Raw genomic sequence first — 20,159 nt, 5'->3', positions numbered from 1 at the left:
TTTTTACATAATAACCGAAGTAGAAACCCCCCCCCCCCCTTTTTAATAATTATTTCTAATTATTTTTAAATGGCCAAATTCTATTTATATTTTTTTTTGCCCTAATATTTTTTAAAAAGTCTAATTATATGTATTTATAGTTATATATATTTTTACAATTGGAATTGGTTTATTTTCATTTAATTTATAACAGAAATAAAAATCACAAAATTTATACACTTAGAATTAAAATTCTTATAAAATTAAATATTTATACATTCACATAATTGTTAAGTAGAATAACATAATCATTCATATATACATTCACATAATTGTAATTAAGTAAAATAGCATAAACATTTATATATACATTCACATAAAACTAAAGTTATGTATAAACAAAATAGTCTTACTAATAAATTTAAGTCGTTAATCGGCTTAACTATTCTTGTTGGATTGGCAAGATGTTCTCCCGACCCTTGGCGACAATTTGACTACTAGTAACTTTGTCATTTAGTTCATTCTACGAAACAAACCAATGATAGATTAAATTAGTAACTTGTAACAACACTTAAAAAAAATTCCTACTTTGCTTTAAAACACTTACAACTCTTTCTTCAATTTTGTTGTCCAAATTATCTTCAACAAGAGTCTTCTTCGTTTCTTGCGCTCTTATCCAAATTTCATATCCATCTACATCTTCCACTCCTAGTTCTTTTTTCTAGGACATCAAACATAATTGAAGTTTAATTATTAAATTTTTCTAAGTCTAACAAAATTTCGGCAGCATAACAACTGCATTTTAACATCTCCAAAAATTTAAAAACCTGTAAATAACACACAATATCTCGACATAGTGTGCGAATTGAAAAAGGGAAACAATTAATAAAATCTAAAAAATAAATTGGCAGAGTTTCCTTTGTTTTTGTAGCATATACCAATTTTATAGTTATATATAAATTCAACACAAACAAACACAAAATCAACATACATAATTCTATCCTTATATCACCGCCAACAACAAATTTCCCAGAACCTACTTCACTAAAGTAAAACATGCATGATTTAACTCTAATTTTATAAATAAATATTGCAATAGTAATAAATAAAATTTAAAGATTACTCACCTCCAATATTACTCTTGAAGTCACCCAAACTCAATACCAAATTGGCAACTAAATCAACAACCCTACTAAAAAGCTTAAACAAAAACAAATAAAAATCAATTACATAATCATCAAACAACATATCAAGCTAGCTAGTTATAGAAAATAAAAAACAAATGTCACTAATAATCCAAACATTTCAAGTTCTAACATTGGCAACAACATTACCTATTGAAGCTATGTTTAGAAATTTAAATAGCAAGTCACAACAATTATTAAATTTTACTAATATATATATATATATATAATTAATAACATTACATAAAATAAATAAATAAATAAAAATATAACACAAATATACTAAAAAATAAGTATTAAATTCAGAATAATATAAAAAAATTAACACAAACAAAGTTTTAAGGTAACAAACCTTCTTTGATGCTCAAAATAACCTCTAAATCAATATTAGCAACTCTAAAACCTATATATAATAAACACATTATATCTATAAGAAAAAAATCTGAAAATAATATAGAAAATAAAAAAAATCATACAAACAAAGATTTAGTGATCCATACATTTTATGAAGCTCAAGAACTTATTTTAATGTAAGAAAACCAGTCAAAGTCCAATAACAATACCCATTTTCGAACCCTAAAAATACCCACACCCAAAGTCTTTATTTTCTCCCTCAAAAATAAAAATGGAACTAATATTTCTATTTTTAAGTAAGAAAAATGGTTTCAAATGGAAAAAAAAAACATAAAAAAGGGTATATTTAGTGAAACCCTCGTGGGAGTACGACAACAATGGAGGTTTTCTGGGTTTGGCGTTTGAGATTTTTACTTCAGAGAGACGAATGAGGGGTGGCAGGTATATATTAAGGGTATTAAAACTCTTTTACTTCGGTTCTTATATAAAAACCGAAGTATAAAGTACCCTTTCTACTTCGGTTTTTATATAAGAACCGAAGTAGAAAGTACCATTTCTACTTCGGTTTTTATATAAGAACCGAAGTAAAAGCCTTCAGGGCCGCGTTTGGCTTGCTCCACTTTTCACTTCGGTTTTTTCATAAAAATCGAAGTGAAAGCCCCAATATAGTGTGCAAACCAAACATGGCCCTTGTCTATTTTCTATTTTAACTTCGTTTTTTTAAGAAACCGAAGTAATAGCCTTTTTTTATGTACTACCATTCCCAAAAGCGAAGTAAAACCCATTGAAAGGCTTTTACTTCAGTTTTTTTATATTCTATGTGTAAAAAACGAAGTAAAAGCCTATATTTCTAGTAGTGATCAGTCATAGTACCATTTTTACAAGGGTCTCTTTTAGGGCCCTTTTTGGCTAGATGGCTTGGTGGGTGCTCTAGGCTTATTGGTGGATGCTCTTCCTGAGGCCTTTCCTCTCTTGGGGATACCAACCTTTATTAGGAGGCACTACAAGAAAAAATGCTTTTAATAACACCGAAAATGTGTTATCAAAACATACCATAACACTTTTTGATGTGTTAAGACCGACTATGTTATTGTAGGTCAGGGTACTTTACATAACACTTTATCATTGTTATACAGATGTATTATTATACTGTCAACGATAACACAATTTCTGTGTTATTTTAATAAATAGATAAGTGTTTAATTATGTTATTTATAGTCGATTATATAACACATTTCAATACTTATAAATTTGTGTTATACTACACTTTAGTATAACACTTTTTTTGTGTTATACTACACTTTAGTATAACACATGTGTTATATTAGCTTAGAGAAACATAATCTTTTTTTACTTACACAAAACTAGGAAAACAAATATGAAAGTTGAAGCCAAATAAGGTAACATAAATAGATTTTTATTAATTACTCAAAATGTAATTACAATATTTAGTCTACTAGTCTAGGCTTAAGAAATCATATTACAACATAATTTATGCCCAATTCAGATTCCTTTATCACTAAATACAAAACAAGAAATGTATACAAAAATTAGTGAAATACATTCTTCCATTCTAAAGGCCTCAACTACAAATGTTGTCAAGAATTTCTCCAAAGAAATCATCTCAATATACCTGCACATTGTAAAAAAAAAAATCCTTTTATTATTAAGAACATATAAACAAATAATCACTAAAATCACTCCCATAAAGAAATAATATATATAAAGAAAAACAAAAAGAACAAAAAACATAGAGAGAGACTAATTTCAGAGGAAAAATAAAACAAATAAGGTCATTAAATACAAGAATTGAAACTTATCACATTTGAGTGTAAAGGAAACCAGGAAACCAGACCTATGCAACTCAGGAGAAAAAGAAAGGGAAAGGACAATTCATACTAACTAATTTATCACCCTATATTCCATAAGAAGAACCAATATGAAGAAACAATTCATACAGTTTGTACTAACTTCTATCCGCATTTATTTCTTCTCTAAAGACCTAGCAAGGTTAATTCCTTTCTGTAAAGTTCAATACAAACATAGCATTGATGTGTAAATAGCTTTGGAAAAATTCTCTCTGTGATAGGTAACCAACAGGGCATCAAGTATGGCATCCAAATTAACAAGTAGAATGTGAATATGGCTGTTAGAGGTCCTTTATGAAGCCCATGATATTCCTCTTATTCGAGCAGTTAACAATAAGTTCGAGTGGAATAGACAGATCACCACAAACTGATAAGAACATATACAAACACGATGGCCATAGATAACAGAGATACATACTAAACAGCGATGTGTATCTGGGTGTTCAGCGTTCAACCTCAGTAGTTGCTTTACAGGCTGCACTCCAAAGACCATTTAGTCATCAGTTGGCCTTATGCAGCTCAAGACAAAAAGAGGGTCAAAATAAAAGCTTCTCAGCCACACTCTTAAACAAAAGCTTACCTGAAAGGCAAGCAAAACCTTCTGTTTTCTCACATTCACTTCAAAAGAAAGCAAGTGTGTTTCTAACGAATCAGGGTAGTTCTTTTGAAGCAACTTCAAGTACTTTGTAGCTTCTAAAAGTGGATCTTCTACTTGAATAAACACATAAATATCAGACAGGGCAACACTTTTCCTAAAGATGTCCGACAAACAATTAAGGAAAATACAAAACACAATTCAGGAATCTAAGAAATAAATAAAGGCACACGGAACCTGCAACAATTTCTCCCCATGGGGATCTGGATCAACAGGTTTCACATTTCGTTTCCCAGTCTTTGAGACACTATTAGCATTGGATTCTTCATTTTTACCTTCAGCCTCCTAAAAAAATGCTAAACATTAGGATAAAAATAAATGTAGGGGAATGGTCTAAAAAGCTACAGAAGTCAGAAACATTACTTTCTTAGCTCGAGCCTCTGCTTTTCTCAATTTTTACCTCATTTTCTTTTTCTGAGAAGGAGGCAACTTGGACATCTCATCGTCTTCCTCAGTGGTTGACTTTGGAGGGGAATCATACAACTTTATATAGCATCTGCAGATGAAAACCCACAACCAACATATAAATACAGAGCAAAAATTAACAATGTATTACACCGCAAGAAAATGACAACACAGCAAAACTGACAATACACCAAATTGCATTTAAAACCTAAAAATAAACCAAGGTCAGATGTCTAATCCATAATAATCATCAATTTCTCCCTTGAAACTCATTCAGTCCTCTCTAAAGGGGTCTTAATTCTACAATTGCAAGTGCTCTTTTTTTTACAGAAATTTACATTTATTGTCAAGCTATGAAAACCCATCAACGACTAATTGATAGTACATCATAAAAAAATAAATCCAATATGTGGAACCCAATATAAATGCTTTACCTAATTGCACCAACTACTGCTTTATGAAAATATGGATGTGAATAAAATCGATCTTGAAATTTAAGCATTTCAACATATGTACGTAAAGTCATTTTCCTCAAACAATAAGAATGGAAGTTAAATTGGTCTTCAGTGATATCAGCATAGTGCTTCTCCACAGCCAAAAAAATTTTTAAAGCCCGTCCAAGATCACCTTGATGGAAGTAACTTTCACCAGAAGCCAGCTCATACCTTCAAAGTACAACAGAAAATACTTAGAAGCAACAACCAACATAACTTGCTTCAACAAGTAAATAGATCCAGCAGTAAACAGAGACAAACCACATGCACTGCATGTCATGAAGGTTGGTATGCTGATCTCCATATTTAGTGAACAACTCTGCAGTTTTCTCAGCTAAAGCCACCTTCGAAAGAGAAAATAAAGCATGAAGCACATACAAAACATTTAAAGCAGCATGAACGCAATAATTCATAATAAGATCAAATAATAAATGATGAAAATTACTGTCACAATACCTGATCAGCCTGAAGCATACGCTTAACACATTCACTGTTGGTGTAGCAATCTGCAAGATCCATACATCTTGCTTCATCTGCCAATGCAGCAGCAGCAGCCAAATCACCAGCATGCTTCAAAATTCGGCTCTGTAATAAAAAAAACAAAATTAAAAATTTGGAAGAAAAAAGATAAACAAAATTAAAGAATCCTGGTAAGTGCATGAAAACAATATCTCACCAAAAAAACTCAAAACGTTATAAGTTCAATAAAATTTGAAAGATAGTGGAATGTGTACAGTAATCAAATCCTATTTCCCATGGACAACACAGCTAAAGATACAACTCTAGTTAAACTGCTCCCAGAAGATATCTGCCCTTCACAATTAAGCTAAACCGGTTCTCACAACTAAACCGTAAAAATTCCAAGGAAAATGCATGTGAAAACCTCTAGACTATAAACAAAAACTTACTAAAGATCTCAGATATTGTGGCCACTGGCCAACAATATCAAATCTCTTTAAGAAAAGAATACACCATGAAAGATAATTTCAAAATATATCATCAAGTGTATCTATAGATACAGACACGTGCACAAACTATATCTTGTATGTTGACGCCATTTTTCGTCAACTTAAAATGTAGAGCACGTAAACAGTAAAAAAATATGGCCAGAAAAATGCAATAAAACAAGAAAAGTTTTTTACATGGTTCAGCAGTTAACTCTGCCTAGTCCACGAGTCTTTGTTATTAGAACTTAGGAGATTTCTGGAAATTCTTTAGGGATGAATTCTCCAGAGTTTCTGTCAAGATCACAAAATTTCGGTCCTTTACAAAGGTACATGACTTCTCTATTTATAGAGGAAGTCTCAGGATACTATCCCACACATTCAGGGAAGTTATCCTGTATATTAATAAATTTAAAGGCTTTAAAGCCTATAACTCCTATATACAAGGAAACGTCCCCTGAAGACCAGGGGGCGTATAACTAACTAATAAATATCCCTTTATTGTAGGGAAGTTACATAAATAAATGTAGACCGCGTCTCTTCAAGTGACTCACTAAGCTGTTCGAAATCAGCAATCAGCATCATCAGCATCATGCCAGTCTAGGTCTCTAAGTAACTTTCAAGTTATATTATTTTCTCCAATACCACATTGTTTCGAGCTCATACTCATGTCAGGCTCAGAACTCTTGATCCGAGGTCACCCGAGAATGGACGCCTTTCGATGCCTGTCTTTCAAGCTTATAAGGACTTCGAGGTCACCCATCTTCGAGGTTGCCACCAACTATGAAGATTCGGCGCCTAGGTTGCGAACACGTATTCTAGACATTGCGAGCTCACATCTGACGAATCCAGCTTTCGAGATCACAATTCTCAAGGCTCGAAATCTGGGTGTAACATATTGCCCCCTCAAAAGTATTTGTTCGAATCCTATGAGAAGGAAACTTTTGAACTACTTTCCTCGGGAACTGCATCGTCACACATAGTCGAGTATGGACACGTGTCAGTTGGGTATTGCTCATTCAAGGTACTCGAGTGCCTTGGAAATCTGCCCACGATCGTTTGCCTGCCACCTTTTCGGTACCATCTTGTCATTTATCCCTGGCCATCGGATTTGATAAGGATCCTGGCCAATGGCTCGGATTAATCCCTTTTTACCACTTCTGATAGTCTATATATAAGGTTCCAGTCATCTTCTTCCTCTTACTTTTCCGTTTATCAGAGAAAAAAGAAGAGAGAAAAAACCAGAGGCCATCCCAGAAAGTTTTCGCTTTTGCATGTTTTCCCAGCCAAAGAAGTAAAGGACCGCTAGCTTGTTCGAGACCGTGAGATCATACCTGCTTCTTCAGTCATCCGTTTCTCTGGAACCACCATTTTCAGTGTGTAAGTATCTGATCTTAACTTGTATGTATATCTTCTTTTTCTTTACGCCAGTTTCTGCCTTTGTTGCGTTTGCATTTCTGGGAATGTGCTGGTTTATTCTTTAGTTTGATATACTAGGATACTTTGACCGATAGATATTAGTTTAGGTTCCCCATTACTGGTTTTGAATCCAGTTCAAATGTAGGAAGACCCAAATATGGTCTTCTTTTCTGGGTTTTCAAATTTTGGAGGACATATCTTGTACACCAAGATATCGGGTACAAAATCTTGATTTTAAAGAATGCACGATACCCGAAAATACCATTTTTAAATAACCGCCACCTTTTTTTCCTGATATTTCGGGATTCTCAAAACTTAGACCCACTTCCCTTTCTTTTTCATGGAATACACATCGTGACACATAATCGGGTCTCCAGGATCGATCTCATCTCGTATCCAAGCATTTTCGAGCTTGACCTACCAAGATTGTTATTCTTGATTCCTTGCATGCATGGCCCTCACCATTTTTTCTTTCTCGCTAGATGCCATAGAATCTGGAAAGACGGTGGGGGTCGTTGCTTGCCATCCCGTATTCGCCAAAAACTCTGAGCCCAGAGTCGTTGTTTGCTTAGAACCAGTGCCTGATTTGTGAACACGAGCTAGCTCATGAACAAGAAGAAACTTGAGCTCATTATCGTCGTCAAATCGTTGAGGTCATAGAGAAGAAGAGAAAAATCCTTCGAGAGGCTCTTTACTCGGAATCTGACTCAGGGCCCAAACTGATCCCCCTTGATCCCAGGCTAAAAGTGACAGTTGCATATAACCCAGGAGATCTTCAATTCTCACTGATGGGGGAGTCCTCTACCTCGCAGCCGAGGAGGGAATTTTTCAAGGTCGAACATAACTGGAGCTCGATCACCTCGCTAGGTCAGATAAACGATATCTTGGCCTTTCATGGTATAAGATTATCAAGCTCGCTAAGGTTTCTAGCCCCTACCTCCCACGAGCGAAGCTGCCACGCTCCAGGAGATGGAAATCCTGACAACAAGCTGAGATATGCAGCTTCGAGCCAGGAGCAATACTGCCTTTGAAGTCTTTCTTCAAGGACTTCACCAACTTCATTGGGTTGGCTCCATTCCAGCTCAACACTAATTCTTACAGGGTTCTGTCTACCCTGAGATTGATATACCACGAGCTGAAGTGGGAAGGACCGTCGCCAGAGGAGATCCTGTATCTTTCCTGTTTGAAAAGCAATCCCTCCCGAGCTCGGGGAGGAGACAGCTTCTATTACCTTTCGAGCTATCCCAAGGAGAAAAAGATGTTTGAGGATCTTCTCAACCATCCTCCTAATTTTAAGAAGGCCTTCTTCTGGACAGATGGCCTATCTCCGTCTCGATACTATTCATTCAGACGGATTCGTAAGTACCCCAACCTCATTTATCTCTGTGCTCGAAATTTTGTCTATAGGCTCGTACTTAGTTGAAATGTATTTTGTTTTCCAGCCAACTATCATCGTCCCACTCCTTCCGACGAAATGAAGGAGCATAGAGAGACTCTGCTCCAACTCCCTTATGGCAGGAGATCTCTCTCATACCTTTTGCATGAAGATAAGCTCCGAGCTTGCAGGCTCTTGGGAGATGGCCAGTCCACCTCGGATTGGTCTAACAAAAAATATGACCGCTGGGAGCTCGTGCCTTTGCCAACAAGCATCCTCCCCCCAAGGAGAGAGGTGAGGCCCCCGCCTCCAGTTCACCGAACGAGCCCACAATCAGGGAACGAGGCCAACGATGAAGCCTCGAGCTCGGGTTCGGATGATCAAGGTATAGTCATCCTAAGCTCGAAAATGTGGTCCCCCACCCTATTAAAACACAAACCCGATAGGTTAGTATTGTGCGAGGATGATAGGAACCATTTTTATGTATGGACTTGGGTAGATGAACGGGTTCATAGGTTCGATAACTGGCTCGGGAAATACGACACTATGTATAGCCTGAACGAGGTATGGGATGGAATAGCCGTCCAATATGGGACCAACGACTATAGGGACCTTTCGAGGTTGACGTCCACCTATAGGGAAGGTACTCCCCCGCCTCTTCTGAAGATGGGGGAATTTCATGGTCTCCGAGCTCAAGCTCGGAGGAGAGTTCCAGTTAGGTTTCTCTCCACTCGCCTTTTCATCACTTTGTATATTTGCATGATGCTGAGTTACTTTAAATATTTTTTCTTTTTTGATAACTCATATTGTGGTGATTGTGTAGGTGAGATGGACTCCGATCTTAACAATATTCTTGAGAGTGGCGGAGCCAAAATGAGCAAGCGTCCCAGGGGGTCGCGAAAGACTGACTGGCCTGCCAAGGTCCTTAAGAGGACTGAAAAGACACCTCCTCCACCAGCTCCGTCTGCCACGAGCTCTGCTGTGGGGCCGACTCCACAGGTCGGGGCATCCACTATGGTCGAGCCCCAACCTCCCATCCGGGTTCACCCGATGCTCGATCCGCCTCCTAAAAAACCCTCTGCTTCCCATGGGGCTATGCTGGGCTCGGACATCTTATCCCGAGTGGGTCAGAGCTTTAGCAGTTTTGATGCTACTCACTGGCAATTTTTGAACAACGCCCGAGACTGCAACACACTCTACAAGAAGAGTGTTGAGCTCACCGCCGCGGTAACTTTCCTTTTCTTGCTACTAGCTATATGTATAGACGGTCCGTATGCTAATGTTGATTTCTTTGTATGCCAGGCTCTTGTTGTCTCTGCTTAGCTCAACTATAAGTTGAATAACGAGATCCATTCGAGCGAATCCTATGCTCAGGAGGCGAAGGATCTTCAGCTCAAACTGAGTGATGAACTAAAGGCAAACTTTGAGGCAGGAGCCGAGGAGCTTAAGGCCAAGACATCCGAGCTTGAGAAGCAGAACGCTAGGCTCGCAGAGCTTGAGAAGGAGAACGCTAGGCTCACGAAACTTGAGAAGGAGAACGCTTGGCTCAAGGAGGTTAATGCCAAGCTCGAAGAAGACAAGGTCGCTATTTTTGATATAATTGAGAGTGAAAAGGCTCTCCTCCTTGCCGAGTACAAAGAGAAGAAGGACTAGGCGGTCGTTCTGGCTATGTACAGAATATGGGCCAACAATGACAACCTCGATACCAGCTTCCTAGGTCCTCTTGAGGCAAAGCTCGTAGATAAGTGGAATGCTCGGCTTGAGGTGGAGGAGGCTGTTCGGGAGGCCGCTCAGGAGGCTGCTCAGAAGGATAGTCATGTTATTCGTTCTGAAGAGTCTAGTGATGCTGGTGCTGAGAAGGCTAAGGAGACTGCTCCTTCTTGAATCTCACCTCGGGGCTGCGTCCCTTTATTGTTGTAATTGTTTTAATTTATGCCCGTAGGGCTGATACAATTTCTTTTTCTTTTTGGATTTTTTTTAATATATATGCTTTACATTTCTTAGTTTGAAATATTTTGCACATTTTATATTAAAGAATCGTATATGCTTGTTTATTCGTACAAACATAGTTTGGATTTAGGCTCGAGGCTCAATGCATTCACGCACAGTTTACTCGAATTATCTGCTTCCGATCTCGTTATTTGTCAAGGTCAGATATTACTTTAACCATGCACCTGAAAGTACTTGTATGGTGTGTAATGCAAACAGTTTAGTTGTATCTTCTTTTTTTTTTAGTTACTTTTTCTCGTCCTCGGTTATCTTTCCGAGGTTATGAGTTCGAAACTATTTGTTTTATAAGATACTCCAGCCTTAATCTCGACTTAACTCGAAGTGGGTTTATGTTCCAACTTATCGTCGATTAGTTTTAGCTGGTTTGTTCCAAACCTATTAAGGTCGTGTTTGGTTTGTAATCCATACACTTATATTTTTAATCTAGTTCGCATATTTGGTTACATCCAAACATTTTTATCTTTCGATAATTTGGTTACGTCCAAACTATCCAAGCTCGCGCATTTGGTTACATCCAAACACTTGTATGTTTTTTATAATTCGGTTATATCCAAATTATCTTAGCTCGCACATTTGGTTATATCCAAACACTTGCATGTAATTCGTATATGTAGCTTTATTTTTCAAGCTGGTGGTATTTACATATACCAATGATGCCCCCTTAATATCCTATGAATGTGACCATAGGTTATTAGATTAAGAGAGATTGCAAAAATAAACCATATTAGACGAAATAAATCTTTATTTGATAAAATCCAAAAGTAGGCAAAACAGTACAAATAAATAAGCATGGTTACAGGCAACATCCTTCCTACACTATTGATAGTAAGGTCTTAGGTGTTCGCCATTCCATGCTCACAGTACTAGGCTCCCATCCAATCTCGCTAACTTGTAGACACCGAATCAGATGACTGACTCTATCTGGTAGGGTCCTTCCCAATTTAGCCCGAGCACGCCAGCTGCTGGATCTCGCGTTGCCAAAAATACACGCCTTAGCACCAAATCTCCCACACCAAATTTTCAATCTCGAACTCTCTTGTTGAAGTACCTGGTATCTCGCTGTTGGTATGCAACGTTTCTTAGCTGAGCTTCGTTTCTTCTTTCTTCGATCATGTCTAAGGTTTCTTCGAGCTGAGTGTGGTTCGAGTCTTGGTTATAAGTTTGGGTTCGAATCGTAAGAATTTCGACCTCAACTGGCAACATAGCCTCGCAACCGTACGCCAGGGAGAACGGGGTATGTCCTGTTGACGTTCGAGCCGTAGTCCTATATCCCCATAGGACTTGGGGAAATTCCTTGGGCCATCGCCCTTTTGCTTCTTCCAACATTTTCTTCAACGAACTCTTGAGAGTTTTGTTTTCAGCTTCGACCTGGCCATTTGCCTGGGGATGAGCTATTGACGAAAAACTCTTTATTATTCCATTTTTTTGGCAAAAGTTGGTGAACAAGTCGTTATCGAACTGGGTTCCGTTGTCAGATATAATTTTCCTCGGCATCCCATATTGGCATACAATGTTCTTTACCACAAAGTCAAGGACTTTTTTGGAGGTTATAGTTGCTAATGGTTCTGCTTCTGTCCATTTTGTGAAGTAGTCTACAGCAACCATAGCATACTTCACTCCGCCCTTGCCAGTTGGGAGAGAGCCTATGAGGTCGATTCCCCATACCGCAAATGGCCATGGGGAAGTCATCATGGTCAGCTCGGATGGTGGAGCTCGAGGAATCGTGGCGAATCATTGGCACTTATCACACTTCTTTACGTACTCAAAAGAATCCGACTTGATGGTAGGCCAGAAATAACCTTGGCGTATGATCTTCTTGGACAGGCTATGCCCCCCAGTATGGTCTCCACAGAACCCTTCGTGAATTTCTTCAATGATCTTCTTGGCTTCGGGTGGAGTCACACACCGAAGTAATGGCATGGAATATCCCCTTCTATACAGCCTTCCATCCAAAATGGTATAACGAAGGATTTGATACATTAATTTTCGAGCTTGGTTCCGATCTTTTCGAAGGACGCCGGTCTCGAGATATACGACTATCGGAGTCATCCAAGTAGGTTTGGAATCAATCATACATACGTCTTCCTGCTCTGGCTCGTTAATACTAGGTGCCGAGAGATGTTCAATTGGCACAACATTTAGCTCATCATTCTCGGTGGAAGTAGCGAGCCGAGCTAAGGCATCTGCATTCGAGTTCTGCTCTTGGGGAACCTGTTCAATCGCATAAAACTCGAAATGTTCCAACGCTGACTTTGCCTTTTCTAAGTAAGCTGCCATTTTTGTGCCACGAGCCTGGTATTCTCCCAAAATTTGGTTAACCACTAGCTGAGAGTCGCTGTAGCAATGTATTGCTTTAGCTTTGAGCTCCTTGGCTATACGTAGTCCTGCCAGTAAAGCCTCGTTATTCGATGCATTGAAGTCGAATCTTAAGGCAGAATGAAATTTACTTCCTGCAGGAGTGATCAAAATGACCCCTGCCCCCAATCCATTTTCATTAGATGACCCATCGACGTAAAGTTTCCACAGCTCGTGGCCCAGGGTTATAACTTCATCGTTGGTCATGCCAGTACATTCCACTATAAAGCCTGCCAAGGCTTGCACCCTAATGGTTGTCCTTAGGTGGTAGGTGATCTCGAATTGCCCGAGTTCAACCGCCCATTGAAGAAGTCGACCTGAAGCTTCAGGCTTAGACAAGACTTGTCTTAGTGGTTGATCAGTTAATACATGGATGGGGTGCGCCTGAAAGTTGGGTCGAAGTTTTCGAGATGAATGAATTAAGCTGAGAGGTAGTTTTTCCATCAAGGGGTATCTTGACTCTACCCCCAGTAATCTTTTAATGATGTAATATACGGGCCTCTGCACCTTCTCTTCCTCTCGCACGAGCACTACACTTATTGCGTGCTCGGTAGTGGCAAGATATAAATATAGCACTTCTCCCGTAATAGGTTTTGATAAGATGGGGGGTTCTGCGAGGTGCTTTTTAAGCTCCTGGAAGGCCAGCTCGCACTCTTCCGTCCATTCAAATTTCTTACCTCCCCTTAATAGGTTGAAAAACGGAAGACAACGGTCTGTAGATTTTGAGATAAACCTACTTAGTGCCGCCATCCTGCCGGTCAAACTTTGGACATCTTTATGTCTTTGAGGTGAGGGCATGTCAATCTGGGCCTGGATCTTGTATGGGTTGGCTTCTATTCCATGAGCGTTTACAATGAAACCCAGGAATTTTCCTGATGATACCCCAAAGGAGCATTTCTGAGGGTTAAGCTTCATGTTATACTTCCAAAGCACGGCAAAACATTCTTCGAGATTGTCAACATGGTTATCGTTAAGTTGGGACTTGACTAACATGTCGTCAACATAAACTTCCATATTGTTCCCTATTTGCTCCGAAAACATCATGTTCACGAGCCGCTGGTATGTGGCCCCATCATTTTTTAGCCCGAATGGCATGACATTATAACAATATAGCCCTTTGTCCGTTATGAAGCTCGTATGTTCCTGGTCAGGGGCATGCATTGCAATATGGTTATATCCAGAATAGGCATCCATGAATGACATCAGTCCATGCCCTGCCGTGGCATCCACGAGCTGGTCAATCCTCGGTAAGGGAAAGTAGTCCTTTGGACAAGCCTTGTTGAGGTCCGAATAGTCAATGCAGGTTCGCCACGTCCCATTAGGCTTTGGGACCAGTATCGGATGGGTTACCCAGTGTAACGCCCTGGATAACCAAGACCGTTACACTGTGTGTTTGAAGTAGTGCAAGACTTGCTAATCAAGTCATTTAGTTCAAAATGTGTTCCTAATGACACAAGCAGGTTAGGTTTCAAAGAATCTCGGTTATAAATGATTAAATTTTATTAAAAACAGATGTTTAATACATGGGATCCCAAGTCAAGGTTTAAATAACGTGAATACAAAGCTCTTAATTACAAGTAAGTAACCGAGCCACTCTAATGGCAAAATACATGTTTTAGGTTCCTGTTCCTGAACAAACCCTCAACCGTGGTGGCCGAGCAGCTGACAATGTACACCTTGCCCCCAAAGCTCTCCAACCCATGGTCGACTTGTCTTACCTGCACCATGTAGCACCCGTGAGCCGAAGCCCACCAAGAAAACATAATATCATGACATAACAGTATTAATAGCTAGCAATTCACAGAGCATAGTCCAATAACCACAAAATACTATTCAGTACCATCAAGCCATAAAATGCATTCAAGCAACACACTAACCAATAACCATTAATCCAGCTCCAGACACTCATTAAGTCACAGAAATTAATCCACAATAAACACATATCAAGCAATAACTAGGGTTAACGCCCGCAGGCCGCACCCTCTGTTTAACTCACCGCCTTTGGCTCGCTTAGGCCAACTACAGTGACATGCCCACTAACTCCGACCAGCTTAATCGAGCTCAGTGCATAATAAGTTGTCCTCGGATACCAGTGTCCGAGCCGCGCCCTACGCGCAAGTGTGGATTTCGGCACCCTTAGGCCGTTACCACATGTCCCCATGGCATAATACCACCTTATGACATTTATACAATTATAGGGAACTCTTAGTCCCAACACATTCACATGGTTTATTATGATCACATAACAATACATTCAAATATAGGGAACACTTAGTCCCATCCTATCCACATACACAGGTGCAGTTTTCTTACCTTTAATCTGTGCGGTTATAGAATTACGAGCAACGCCCCTCAAGCACGATTAGTTCCCGAGCCTAAGCCTTTATTACCTAGTCACATCCAAATCATAGGGTTTCATAAATACTCAAATATAGGTTCCAGTTATAAAACTAACTCCTGGGATATCAAATTCCACCAAGCACGGTGGTGAAACCAAACCTGAGCACACTAGGTCACTCCCCCATGCTTAAAACCCTCAAAATCCCAAGTGTGCAACCAAGGGCTGCGGCCCCCAAAGCCTAGCCGCGGCCGTTCCCCAAAACAGAACCTCCTCCCTCACTGAACCACACACGCGCCGCGGCCCTTGCCTTGGGCGCTGCGGCGCGCCCCCTTGGCCAAGCCCCCTTGGCTTCCTTGCATGCTAGGGCCGCAGCGCTCTAGACCAGAGTCGCGGCCCTCCTCTTTGAACCCAGATTTTACACCATTTCCAAGTCTGAAACCTCACCTTAAACTATCCCAATACTCCCCAACTCTTAACCAATTAATTCCCAACTTCTTTAGCATGATCTAAACCACCTAACTCCCAAGAAAACATAGCCTAACACACTCCAATCTCCTCCTTTCAATTTCTGAAACCCAAGTGCTAAAACACACACAAACCAGCCATCAAGCTCAATGAAAAACCTCTAAACCAGAAGTAGGGACTCACCTTTGCTGTAGTATCACTTTGCCAAGCTGTGACCAAGCTAAGCTCCCAAGTTTCCCCTCTTAATTCTGCCTTAAAACATCACAACTAAACTTGTTTCAGCACTTAACTAACACCCAGCTAAACTCATAATTCAACCACAGAAAACAGAGTTAGATGCTTACCTTAATCCCTGTTCTAGTGCTTGATAAATCCCTGAGCTAGACCTCCAAATTCTCACCACCAAACTCAGAAATCCCAGCTAATTTCCCTTGGTTTCCTTTGTGTTTTCCTCTGTATTTCCTTGAGCGTGAGAGAGAGAGAGAGAGCCTAAGTACTTAGTCGATTTATTTTTCTTCTAAAGGCTTCCTTAAGTCTAACTTATCTATTAAGTTAATCTCGAGGCTCAGGGTGCCGGAACTATCCCCGAGGCCAAAATGGTAAAATCCCCCAATATTCCCGCCTAGACATTCTAACCTCAAATATATCTCCATATATTTATTTCCATGTCCCGATAACCCAAATTACTATCTGCTATCTAAAAGTATCCCCGACTTCTCCAAAGTCTTATCTTAAATCCTCATTGTGACTTTTCCCACTATCTGGCCCTAGAATCGTCTTGAGTCGTGCTCAACGAACCTGTCCACATAATAATGTGGTTCTCACGCATATATCACATGTCATATTACCACATAATATAACCAATTATCATATAAACATTATTAGACATATATTTATCAATCTACCCACATAATAATGTGGTCTCAACAATTTATCACACACATTCACATTTATGCCCTTACCGGCCAAACAGGGCCCGCACACTTATCCAATACCCATTTCACGCTTTCTTACCATTAATTCCATTACCTTCCAATTATGCCTTCCCGACACACTAATCAAGGCTCTTGAGCCTTATTAGTAATTTTGGGTCGTTACACCCAGTCAGGGTAAAAAGCATCCCTAATGAATCGGTTTGCTTTTAACCTGTCGACCTCCTCTTTCAGTGCCTTTTTTCTATCGTCGTCCAGTTGTCTTCACTTTTGTTGCTTCGGTGGGAAGATTTTGTCGATATTTAGCGAGTGGCTCACTATGTTCGGACTTATTCCTAACATGTCCAAATGTGACCACGCGAAGACATCCTGGTTTTTCTTCAAGAAGCAAATTAATTGCTATTTAGTTTCTTCCTGGAGATGTTTCCCGACCTTTACCGTTTTGGAAGGATCTGACTCTTCGAGCTTGATTTCTTCGAGCTCTTCTAATGGTTTGAGGTCAGCTTTCTCCTCCACCCTTGGGTCGATTTCTTCATCTATCTCCAAGATCGTCCCATCTTTATTTTGAATAATGACGAGTGCCTCTGCGCTCGTCTGTTTCTTTCCTCTCAAGGAAATGTTATAGCACTCCCTTCCAGCCAACTGGTCTCCCTTCAACGTCCCGGTGCCACTAGGAGTTGGGAACTTAATGGACAGATGCCTTACAGACGAGACTGCCCCCAGCCCTACTAGGACAAGACTGCCCCCAGCCCTACTAGGCAGCACGTTGTAGGCCGAAGGTAGGTCTACTACTACGAACTCCATCATCTTGGTTGTCGAGACTGGGTAGTCTCCCAAGGTTATGGGGAGTTCGATGGACCCCATGCAAGCGGTCCCTTCTCCTGAAAAATCGTACAATGTTGTCACACATGCTTTCAGGTCGCGAAGGGCGAGTCCTATTTTCTCTAAGGTGGCCTTATAGAGAATGTTCACTGAGCTCCCATTGTCTATGAGAACTCGGTGAACTCTCTTATTCGCCAGCTGGAGAGTGATGACCAGTGGGTCATGGTGAGGAAACTGAACATGTGACACGTCATCCTCAGTAAAGGTTATTGGTTGAGACTCAATCTTTTGGCTTTTTGGAGCTCTAGGTTTGGGTTCATAAGGAGACCCATCCCCAGTATTTAGCTCGTTCACATATTGTTTTTGGGCATTCCTGCCCATACCTGCGAGATGAGGCCCTCCCGAGATGGTTATCACGTCTTCTCCATCAATTGGAGGGGGGCTATCTTCTTCCCTAGCTCGGGAATTGTTGTTTTGTGCAGGTTTTGGTGCAGCTGCCCTCTGGCTTGTAGATGCCTGATTAGTATTCTAGTTTTTGACATATTGTCTAAAATAGCCTCTCGAGATCAATCCTTAGATCTCATCTTTCAACTGTCGGCACTCATCAGTAGTGTGCTCGGTGTTTCTGTGAAATCGACAATATTTGCTGGAGTCCCTCTTGGACTTCTGATTTCTCATGGGGTCTAGACGCCTGAAGGGGACCTTGTTTTCATTAGCCAGGTATATGTTCTCCCGAGACTCGTTGAGCTCGGTGTACACTTTGTACACTGAGAAATATCTCTCCCCTTTCTTCTTCTTTCCCCCTTCAGCCTCGGGGTTACTCCCTTCGTTCTTCCTTCTCTTGGAAGGGTTTTCCGGAGTAGGCTTTGAGGCTGGTGGGTCCGCCGAGGTTGAGGCAGAGTTTACGTTCATCGTTGTAGTTACGGGCTGGGAGGTCATATTCAGTGTCGACCTCGCCTCCTCTACATTGACAAACCTTTGAGCTCATTTATTAAACTCTGTTAGGGACCTCAACGGTTTTCTCTACATTTCATCCCAGAGATCACTTCCTGGCATTACCCCAGCCTGGACAGCCATTAGATGACCGCTGTCATCCACATTTCAAGCTCGGGCAACTTCCAAGTTAAACCTCGTAAGGTAACTTTTTAATGTCTCGCCTGGCTGCTGCCGAACTTTAGTCAAAGTTGATGCCTCAGGTCTAACTCCCATCATGGCTCTGAACTGCTTCTTGAAATCCTTTAACAACTGATCCCAAGAAGTGATTGAATGTCTTTTATATTTCTCGAACCAACTTTTGGCAGGTCCCGTAAGTGATGCTAGAAATAACATGCATCTGAGCTCGTAACCCACATTACTTGCTCTCATTATGTTATTGAATGTACTCAGATGGCTATATGGGCCAGACTTTCCCTCAAAAGTTGGGACATGAGGGATCCGAAATCCTTGAGGAAACGGAGTATTGGAATATGGGGAGCGAATGGTTCGAGCTCCTCGTTAGAATCCTCATGCCGACCCCGACCTTGCTCATTCTGCAAAAGTCTGAAGGCCTTTTCCAACTGATCAATTCTTTTATGGACCGGGTCCGTGAGGGGTCTTGCCTGAAATTGGCTGTCGTTGATCACAATTCCAGGCTCTTGCCTCCGCAGGGGATCTTTACGCTCATTTATGCGTTCCCTCAGGTCCGGGTTTGATGAGTTAACATTACCCCGATTCTGATTCAAGTGTTCCCGCAGGTTGGAGCGATTCTTGTGGTTCCCAGTATTCTTTCGACCTCGATCATACATACAGACTGATCTAGTATCTCGTGATTCATCACTGGTAAGACTTGTCCCGTGATTATTTTGAGATGGGTCTCTTTCATGTTGCCTCGTCTCTGTAGTGCGAGACTAGGAAACTTGACTTCTTGTAGATTGGGCGCCTCTCTGCTCTCTGAAGGCTTCTCTATTCCTTTGCCTCCTTCTCGCACGTCTTTTCTCATCATCTCGAACTGGTTGAGCATTCTTGCGAGGCGGTGAAGGGTATCTTATAGGTGATGGCGGGAAACATATGGGTGATGGTGGCTGCCACCCATTTCGCGGCCTAGACGGTCCGGAGTTTGACCGAGACGGGTCGGTTGCATTCTGCGTGTTACTAGGGATTTGAGTCCGAGCCTCTGTAGGGGCGAGGTTATTCCCAGTTCCCGCTGGTACCTCCGCAGTTGAATTAACCAGAGCCCTAGCTCGGGTACTTCTTCGGGGTCTCGAGGGAGCAGATTGCTCCGCTGGTGCCGGAGGTTGCTCTGGCCTCCTCGTGGCAGCATTTTTTCGAGGACGTCCACAAGGCCTGCGGGGAGGAACATACACGTCCCTTGGAGGAGGGGCTTGGTTTTCACGCGGAGGTGGGGGCTGAGCCGCCTGAGCCTCTGCGGCTAATCTAGCCAACTCCTCATTCCGCTTATTAGCTTCAGCCAATTGTTTTTTCAGCTGTCGGTTTTAAAGTTCCACAATGGGAACGTACCGTTCATGATTGTAGTACATATCCTCATCCCTTGGAGGTGTTGGAGGTCCCCGAGAATTTG

At 40.7% G+C, this 20,159-nt stretch overlaps 2 long non-coding RNA genes across 2 annotated transcripts; both read right to left on the bottom strand.

Annotated features, from left to right (window-relative positions):
* Positions 1 to 2,913: 2,913 nt before the first annotated feature.
* On the bottom strand, positions 2,914 to 4,089 carry LOC133793445 (uncharacterized). Its single transcript, XR_009874826.1, has 2 exons — positions 3,966 to 4,089; positions 2,914 to 3,860 (listed from the first exon to the last, which is right to left on the bottom strand). It is a non-coding gene; the product is annotated as an uncharacterized LOC133793445 (long non-coding RNA).
* A 99-nt stretch (positions 4,090 to 4,188) lies between these two features.
* Positions 4,189 to 5,784, bottom strand: LOC133793438 (uncharacterized). Its single transcript, XR_009874823.1, has 3 exons — positions 4,880 to 5,784; positions 4,404 to 4,536; positions 4,189 to 4,325 (listed from the first exon to the last, which is right to left on the bottom strand). It is a non-coding gene; the product is annotated as an uncharacterized LOC133793438 (long non-coding RNA).
* Positions 5,785 to 20,159: the final 14,375 nt, after the last annotated feature.

This window comes from Humulus lupulus, chromosome 1 (genome assembly GCF_963169125.1).
Source record: "Humulus lupulus chromosome 1, drHumLupu1.1, whole genome shotgun sequence".
Lineage (NCBI taxonomy): Eukaryota > Viridiplantae > Streptophyta > Magnoliopsida > Rosales > Cannabaceae > Humulus > Humulus lupulus.
The sequence above is the reverse complement of the archived record's forward strand: the minus strand, read 5'-3'. Positions and strand labels throughout refer to the sequence as shown.